Raw genomic sequence first — 9,290 nt, 5'->3', positions numbered from 1 at the left:
GTGCGACCCCATAGACGGCAGCCCACCAGGCTCCTCCATCCATGGGACTTTCCAGGCAGGAGTACTGGAGTGGGGGGCTTTATCTGTTAGGGACCAGTTCCTCTAGTTTTGTCTGGGACTGTGCTGAGTTTACCATCACAGGTCCAACATTTCAAGAAATCCCTGAGTCTATGGAAAACTCTCATGGTTAGAGGTCTTATTGCCTGCCATGATCACTTCTGAATTCCCAGTTCCTAGTGTAATGCCAGGGGCTTAGGTAGGGACTCAATAAATATTTGTTCTGTAACTAAAGGAAAGAATGGCCAGCTGTCTGTGAAGAATTCTTTAATCCTGGCTCTAGGGGGCAGCATTCTCCAATCTTGTGCCTTGAGATTCAGCTGTGCCAAGATTGGGCTAAGACTCTCCCATGCATGTATTTGGGAGAAGGCAATGGCAACCCACTCCAGGACTCTTGCCTGGAAAATGCCATGGACGGAGGAGCCTGGTGGGCTGCAGTCCATGGCATCGCTAAGAGTCAGACACAACTGAGCGACTTCACTTTCACTTTTCACTTTCATGCATTGGAGAAGGAAATGGCAACCCACTCCAGTATTCTTGCCTGGAGAATCCCAGGGACGGGGGAGCCTGGTGGGCTGCCGTCTATGGGGTCGCACAGACTGAAGCGACTTAGCAGCAGCAGCAGCAGCATGCACGTATTTAGGTGGCAAATTCCACAAAGAAAGAAAGAAGAAAGTGAAGTCGCTCAGTCGTGCCCGACTCTTTGCGACCCCATGGACAGTAGCCTGCACCAAGCTCCTCCGTCCATGGGATTTTCAAGGCAAGAGTACTGGAGTGGGTTGCCATTTCCTTCTCCAGGGAATCTTCCCAACCCAGGGATCAAACCCAGGTCTCTCACATTGTGACAGACACTTTACTGTCTGAGCCACCAGGGAAGTCCGGCAAATTCCACAAGATGCTCCCCAGACCTTATGTGGTACCCTTGCCCACCCCCAACCCTTGTGAGGTTAAAGGCTGAGGACCCTGGCGAAGGTAGCCTGAGGCTGTGCCTGACACCTCAACTTGCCCTCTTGCAGCTTCGTCTTCCCCTTGAGGTCAGCTTGTAGACCACAGAGCAGAAAGGACTGTTCTAGAGACGAGTAGCAGGTGGCTCACGGCAGGGAGGAGCTAGGCCCATCGTGAGCATCCCAGCTGCCCAGGCTGAAGGAAGTAATCCTAAGTTGAGGACTCAGAGCCAGGGGGGTCACCTTGGCCTCCCCCTCCTCCAGTGCTGCTCCCTAGGACTGTGGCTGCTTTCTGCCCCTAGAAGGGGACATCTTCATCTTGTACAGCCAGAGTGAAACCGCTCACAGTCCGGCTTCTCACTGAAACCCCACTTCCTCTGCCTGTGCACTGACAGCCTGGAGGTCCATGCAGAGGATAGGATGCTGAGTGAGAAGATGCTGAGCGGAAGCAACGGGTCTCTGAGCCCCAGAGCTAGATGAGCACCAGAGACAGACACGTGTGGAGTGGGAGGATGTGGGTGCGTGTGAGCGATCACAGCCGCCGAGGCGTTTGGAAGGGCAACAAAGGAGGGGCCTGGGGCCCCGGCTTACTCGCCTCTCTAGTCCTCTGGTGACCTCCATCTCCTGACCTGAACCCCTCGGTCACAGGTATGTCCTCCAATGCTCTTTTCCTTCCTGTTTCACTGTGGGGTTGTTGTTGGGTCAGGGGACAGAGAGAGATAAAGCTGGGAGTTAACCCCCACAAGGCAAGAGCCTGGAGCCATGGGAAGTGAGAGACTACAAAGGCTGGAGGGGAGGGCCCCAACTCTCCCTAAAGGACAGAGGCCGGAACAGGGATTAGTACACATTTATCCTTTAGATTTGTGTTCAGGGATCGGATTTATGGAATGAGAAAGTCACCAGGGAGGCTCAATCAGCACATAGGAATCACCTCTGGTCTAGCTGTAAAAGGCACTGGGTAAAGTTAAGGGACAAGAAAGAAGACCGTTCTGTGCTTAGTCCGGTGCATGGGACCCAGGATAGCACCTTAGAGAGGTTTGAGGTACGAATCTGAGGGCACTTCCGGGAGGAGGCAGAGGATGAGTGAGAAATAGACTGAGGCAGGGTGAGGAATGGGGGTGTGTCAAGAAAACTGGGTAGAAAGGTAGCGGAAGGAGAGACAGGTGTGGGAGACAGGAGGAAGGTGAAGGGACCCACGGCAGGAGCCGGGTGATGAGTTGACCTATTCAACCCAGGAAACCTCTTCTGAGGGCCTCTGTGCCTCTGCCGTGGCTGTGCTAAGCCGGGCGGCCTGGGGCAACGCGCGGCCAGCTCCTGCCCGCCAAAGTCACTGCGAAGAAGCAACTTCTGTGAAATTTCTAATTGGCAGTTGTGCTGAGTGCCAGGCATGCGGCAGCGGCAGGGAGATGGGGCCCCACAGGAGGAACTGACACAGGCCGGTTCTGTGTGGGAGATGAGCCGTGCTGGGGCACAGCAGGTGAAAAACCCAAACGCTAGGGGCTCTGTCAGCAGAGGCCCCAGGAGCTGGGGCCTGGAGGGGCCTGCATGTGAAATCAGAACCCAGTCCTCTGTGGAATGAGAGGTGGAATGAGAAAGGGGGAGGGATGAGGTGGGCACCATGCCCCCCTGCCGCAGGTTTAAAAGGGGAGTCTGCTGCCTCTCCATTTCTCTGAAGGTGAAGCTCCTAGAGGAGGGGGTGCCGAGGCAAGAGCAGGAAGGACTTCCTGAGGCCTGGGGCGGGGCTCGGTGGAGGTCTGAGCAGCTGGTGGCCGCCCCTCCATCCTGGAGCCAAGACTGATCCCAGGTGGGGAGGGAGTGGCCTGCAGCCCCTTCTCTTAGTCAGACCTTCAGACGAAGGATGTCACCTCTGTTTTCTGTTTCCCTCTCTGGACCCCTTCTTTGCAGCCTCCCTGGCCTTTCGCTGTGTCCTGTCTGGACAGGGGAAATGGGCAGTGGGTCTGGTGCCAAGTCTTTGGACTGTTCAGCTTCCTCTGGCCCCAGCTCTTCCGGACTGGGATCTAGGGGCAGGGTTGGGTCTGCTCTGATGCTCAGAAGAGGCTTCTTTGCCTGGCCTGCTTGCCTGGTTACCCACAGCCTCGCTCTCTCCCTGGCCAGGGCTCTAGATCCAGACAGAACCCTCCCTCAGGCTCCTGCAGCACCCCTGCCACATCTCTAAAACGCGAGGGCCAAGTGGGTGGAGAGTTTGCGTCCTGAGTGAGGGTCCAGGGCCCAGGGTGGGTGGAAGATGGGAGCCCCTGAGATGAGGGTTTGGGGAGGGTGGGGGATGTTGGGAGGAGGCCAGGGGAGGAGGTAGTGAGGGTGGTGAGCCCCAGGGAGAGGCAGGGAGTGGGGTGGATTCAGGTAAAGACAAGTGCAGACTAGAAGCTCTAATAGGCGTGCAGGAGCAAGGACCAAGGAGAAGGCTCTGAGAGGAAGTGGTCCTGACTAGGCTGGAGCTGCCGTTCTAAAGCACTGATCACTCAAGGGCAGATGCAGTGTCTTTTGGGTGTGTGTAACAGACACACACACACACACACACACACACACACACGCACCCTTGAGAAGCAGAAGCTGGAGGGGGAAGGCACCTCCTGCACATTCAAACACTACCAAACTTGCCCGCTAGGCAGGCCTGTTCCCTCCCGTAGCACAGCTCCAGACCTGCCCCTGCTTTCTCTTTCGCTCTCCCAGCCTCTCCTTGCCCTCTGGCCACCGCTGTCAGCACCACAGGCCTGTTCAGTGACCGTTTCCTTGCCCTCATCATGCACGGGTAGCTTGACCACCAGCCAGAATGTACCTCCAGTTAAATGTGGGGTCCCAGCTCTGGCCTCGGTCAGCTCCCCACTGGTCCCCAGCTCTGTCCACCCTCATAGACCTCTCTCCAGCTTGCTCCCTCTCCGGGAGAAGTGAGAGCCAGTCTCTCCTCTGCCCCTCACTCTACCATGGTCCTTAGCAGTTAAAGAGTGTCTGGCTGTGACCTGCTGGTCCTAGGAAGGTTTGGCTTGGGGCCCATCAGTGTTCCAGCTCCCTGCCTCGGTCCCCCACCCCAGGAATGGGGAGGGGAGGAGATGGGGGAACTGGACTGGAACCACCCTTGGGGTCAGGAGCCTGGCCAAGCGGACTTTCAGCCTTCCAGAGCTCAGTGGTGGAGTGCAGGTAAGGGGAGCTGGGCTCTCTGAATTGTCTGTCTCTCTCCATTGTCAATAAGCTGTGGCCAAGTGAGAATGGTGGGGATGCTGAGGGAGGCTGCAGCAGACTGAAGAACAGCCCATACACCCTCTGGTCTCCAAACTGGCCCTTTTCCATAGTCCCACAGGAGGCCTGTTAGCTAAGATGCCCTCCAACCTCCAACCTGCGCCCTCCATCCCACCAACAACTTCAAAGGATGTAGCTGAGCCTCGTGAGCAAGGTCTGTAGCATAGGAGAAGGAAGAAAGAATAGGAGACAAGGAAGCAGCCAGGAGGGAGACGAAATAAAATGTCCTCAAAATGAACTGGAAGAGCAGCTGCTCTCCCTTCCGCCCCGCCCTTGGTACATGCCCACAGCTGGCCCCGGCTGACTCCCCCCAGACTTCAACTCATTTCCCCCCGGAATCATTAAGCACCCACTATATGCCAGACACTGCGCTGGGTAGAAGCCTGACCAGATTAGTGTGTTAGGGAGTTACCAGAAAATTCCACCAGGCTCCATGGCCCTGGAGCCCAGTATCTGCCTGGTTTCAGATCCTCAGTTTATGGTAGAGTTCCTAACACTTACAATAAATGCTGCTGAAGGAATTAAAGATCCTTGTGGCATTGCATAGGAATGGCTGAGGAAGGCAAGGCTGAGAGTAGTGATCAGGGTTGTTCAGTCTCTCAGTCATGTCTGACTCTTTGCAACTCTGGACTGCAGCATACCAGGCTTCCCCTGTCCTTCACTATCTCTCGGAGTTTGCTCAAACTCATGTCCGTTGAGTAGGTGATGCCATCCAACCATTTCATCCTCTGTCACCCCTTCTCCTGCTCTCAATCTTTCCCAGCATCAAGGTCTTTTCTGATGAGTCAGCTCTTCACATCAGGTGACCAAAGTGTTGAAGCTTCAGCTTCAGCATCAGTGATCAGGGAGGCAGTACCAAACTGTGACTGAGTGTGGGCTTTGTGGTCAGACTGAGTCTGGCATTACTACTTACTAGCTATGTGACCTTGGCTATATTACTTCACCTCTCTGTTCCTCAGGGTCTTCATTGGTAAATAGTGATTGTTTTGAGGGTTAAAAGGTGATGTCTCTAAAGTAGTAAGCAGATTACCCTGCATAGAGTAAGTGCTGGAAGAGACCATCATTGGGCTAGAGCACTTTCAGGGGAGATGGGGCATCACCAACTCTATGGACATGAGTTTGCGTAAGCTCCAGGAGTTGGTGATGGAGGGAAGCCTGGCATGCTGCAGTCCATGGGGTTGCAAAGAGTCAGATATGACTGAGCTGCTGAACTGAACTGAACTGGGGCATAATGGATGGATGCAAGAGGTTATCCACTGGTTGAATCAGCCCAAATTTGAGACTGGTTTTCATTCCAATCCCAAAGAAAGGCAATGCCAAAGAATGCTCAAACTACCACACAATTGCACTCATCTCACATGCTAGGAAAGTAATGCTCAAAATTCTCCAAGCCAGGCTTCAGCAATATGTGAACTGTGAACTTCCAGATGTTTAAGCTGGTTTTAGAAAAGGCAGAGGAACCAGAGATCAAATTGCCAACATCCGTTAGATCATCGAAAAAGCAAGAGAGTTCCAGAAAAACATCTATTTCTGCTTTATTGACTATGCCAAAGCCTTTGATTGTGAGGATTACAATAAACTGTGGAAAATTCTGAAAGAGATGGGAATACCAGACCATCTGACCTATGTCTTGAGAAACCTATATGCAGGTCAGGAAACAACAGTTAGAATTGGACATGGAACAACAGACTGGTTCCAAATAGGAAAAAGAGTCCTTCAAGGCTGTATACTGTCACCCTGCTTATTTAACTTATATGCAGAGTACATCATGAGAAATGCTGGGCTGGAAGAAGCACAAGCTGGAATCAAGATTGCCGGGAGAAATATCAATAACCTCAGATATGCAGATGACACCACCCTTATGGCAGAAAGTGAAGAGGAACTAAAAAGCCTCTTGATGAAAGTGAAGGAGGAGAGTGAAAAAGTTGGCTTAAAGCTCAACATTCAGAAAACGAAGATCATGGCATCTGGTCCCATCACTTCATGGGAAATAGATGGGGAAACTGTGGAAACAGTGTCAGACTTTATTTTTTTGGGCTTCAAAATCACTGCAGATGGTGATTGCAGCCATGAAATTAAAAGATGCTTACTCCTTGGAAGGAAAGTTATGACAACCTAGACAGCATATTAAAAGCAGAAACATTACTTTGTCAACAAAGGTCCGTCTAGTCAAGGCTATGGTTTTTCCTGTGGTCATGTGTGGATGTGACAGTTGGACAGTGAAGAAAGCTGAGCGCCGAAGAATTGATGCTTTTGAACTGGTGTTGGAGAAGACTCTTGAGAGTCCCTTGAACTGCAAGAAGATCCAACCAGTCCATCCTAAAGGAGATCAGTCTTGGGTGTTCATTGGAAGGACTGATGTTGAAGCTGAAACTCCAATACTTGGGCCACCTCATGCGAAGAGTTGACTCATTGGAAAAGACCCTAATGCTGGGAAGGATTGGGGGCAGGAGGAGAAGGGGATGACAGAGGATGAGATGGCTGGATGGCATCACCGACTCGATGGATGTGAGTTTGAGTGAACTCTGGGAGGTGATGATGAACAGGGAGGCCTGGCATTCTGCAATTCATTGGGTCGCAAAGAGTCAGATATGACTGAGCAACTGAACTGAACTGGATGTGGGAGAAGGAAGGACCGAGGTATGAGGTGCCCTGCTTAGGCAGTGGTGGGGATCCTGGAGCAGGGAGCTGAGAGAGGCAGGGTGGGAAGAGGAGCAGCTAGGGTGGGAAGGCAGTTTTCCATTCATGTAGTGTGAAGATCCAGGAGGCCGTGGGCTCCACCAGTGTAGAGCTCAGCAGAGAGGCCTGGATGAGGACTACAGCCCAGAGCCACAGCAGACCGAGAAGCCCTCCTTATCCATCAACCCTCCTGGACTACTCCCTGGGAACCTCTGCTTTCCTCTGCTACCAGTCTGAAAACAGGGAGGCATGATTCCAGGAGGCTTGTGTCCTGGCAGAGAGCTCAGCATCGAGGTGGACGGTGTCAAGGGGCCCAGCTGCTCAGCCTCCATTATCTGTCTGTCCCACTCCCCACCTCTTGGAGCCTGTGCACCAGGTGTCGGGGAAAGGACTCTGGATGTGGGCTTTGCCTTTGCGGGAGCTGTCAGTATATCTGAGAGGCAGGACTGCAGAGTGGTAAATAAAGCACACACAGATTTCTAAGTGCTTGGGGAGAATCACTCAATGCTCCCCATCTTAGCTGTGAGACTTTGAGCACGTCAGTTAACCTTTCCATGTCTCCATCTCCTCATCTGCAAAATGGGATAACAATAGTACCTATCAGATAGGGTTGTTGTGATGATTAAACCTGTGAATGTATAACAAATGTCAAGAACAGAGCCTGGTGCATGCTAACTATTGTTATTGTTTATCTGTCCTAACATACCTTTCAGGCATCTAAAGACAGTTGGGGGAGGGTGGAGGTTGTATCGGGGCATGGCACGATTGTCCCCATGATGACTCACCATCTAGCTTAAAGTGTCTTCCTCAGACACACTCCTTTAGACCCCTGCCCCCTCCAGGCCTCAGCCTCCATCAAAAATCTACTGAGCATTCATTCCACTGACCAGTCCCAACCAGGAATCCTGAGAAGGCAACACCTGCTCAATCATTTGCCTTGGTGGGAGGTGGGGGGCCCTGTTCTTCAGAGATAAAGAAACAAGTTGGAAGGTCCCATTTGATGACTTTCTTGGATAGTGGCACCTTACCCCCCACCATACTCAGCTTCTCTTTCTGTAGCCCCCTCTCTTAGGCATGTAGTCTGGATCAGAAAATGAATATGATGTACACACAGTGCAGCATAGCTTGGGGGTTAAGTGCAGCCAGGCCACCCAGGTTCAAGCCCCAGTTCTATCACTGAATAGCTGTGTGACCTTGGCAAGTTACTTAATATCTCTGAGCCTCATCTTCACCATCTTAGGTGGTAATGACAGTAGTACTAATTCACAGGCTGGTGGCAGAGAGAAAATACCTGTGAACACCTGGAACAGTGCCAGGCACTTATAGGCTATTGTGGTCTGCTGTGAGGGATGCAAGTGTCCTGCCTTACTCACTGGCTCCTTTTCCACCTGCCTAAAGTAGTGGCAGTATGAATAGGAAATCAGAGACCCCTTTCTGATTGCAATCTCTGGAAACTCCCCTGCAGCAACTTCTAGACAGATCAATGGCACCAGCAACCTGAAATTTCAACTCACTTCCCAGCCCCACTCCCTCTCAACTCTCTTCCCCATGTGACCTCTGCCTGTTAATCCCTCCAAACTGTTCTTCCTTCTTTAAAATTACCTGCATTTGGGCGGCTGGGTTTGGGCTTGGGGCTAGAATCATCTTTAGGCTCCCCTCCCAGGTGCTCAGTGGTAAAGAATCTGCCTGCCAATGCAGGACACTCATCTTTCATCCTGGGCTGGGAAGGTCCCCTGGAGGAGGAAATGGCAACCCCCCTCCAGTGTTCTTGTCTGGAAAATCCTATGGACAGAGGAGCCTGGTGGGCTAAAGTCCATGGGGTCGCAAAGAGACGCGACTGAGGACTGAGGACGCATACCTAACCTCGTCTTCCCTGAGGGAGCATTTAAAACTCCACCAACATTTTTCAAAGTGTGAACCCAGCAGACAACTTTAGGGTATTTGTTCAAAACACAGATTTTCCATTTCATGCCAGTTAGACTGAGTCTGAATTTAAGGGGCTGGAACTTACATTTGATAAGCTCCTGGGAAGACTTTTAAAGATACATTGAAATTGAGGTTTTAATCACAATGAAAACCCACACCCACACCCCCAAGAGAATAATCATCGGTGGAAGAGCAGGGGGCATGGTACGTTAGAGATGTGTCTTCCTCTGTCCAGGCAGGCTCAGCTGCAGAGGGAAAGGGACACTGATGGGCCAAAAGAGAGTACGTTCTAGAAAGCCGGGGGCGGGGCGCGCGACTCCTTCCAAAACCCTCAATGAAGAATGGGACCAGTTTCGCCGCTGGCGCCGGGGGAATAGCTGACCCGGAGCCACTGTCTCTCCGCCGCCTCAGAAGCAGGAGAAGGGCGAA

Source organism: Bos indicus x Bos taurus, chromosome 5 (genome assembly GCF_003369695.1).
Source record: "Bos indicus x Bos taurus breed Angus x Brahman F1 hybrid chromosome 5, Bos_hybrid_MaternalHap_v2.0, whole genome shotgun sequence".
Taxonomy (NCBI): domain Eukaryota; kingdom Metazoa; phylum Chordata; class Mammalia; order Artiodactyla; family Bovidae; genus Bos; species Bos indicus x Bos taurus.
Note: the sequence above shows the minus strand (reverse complement) of the source record.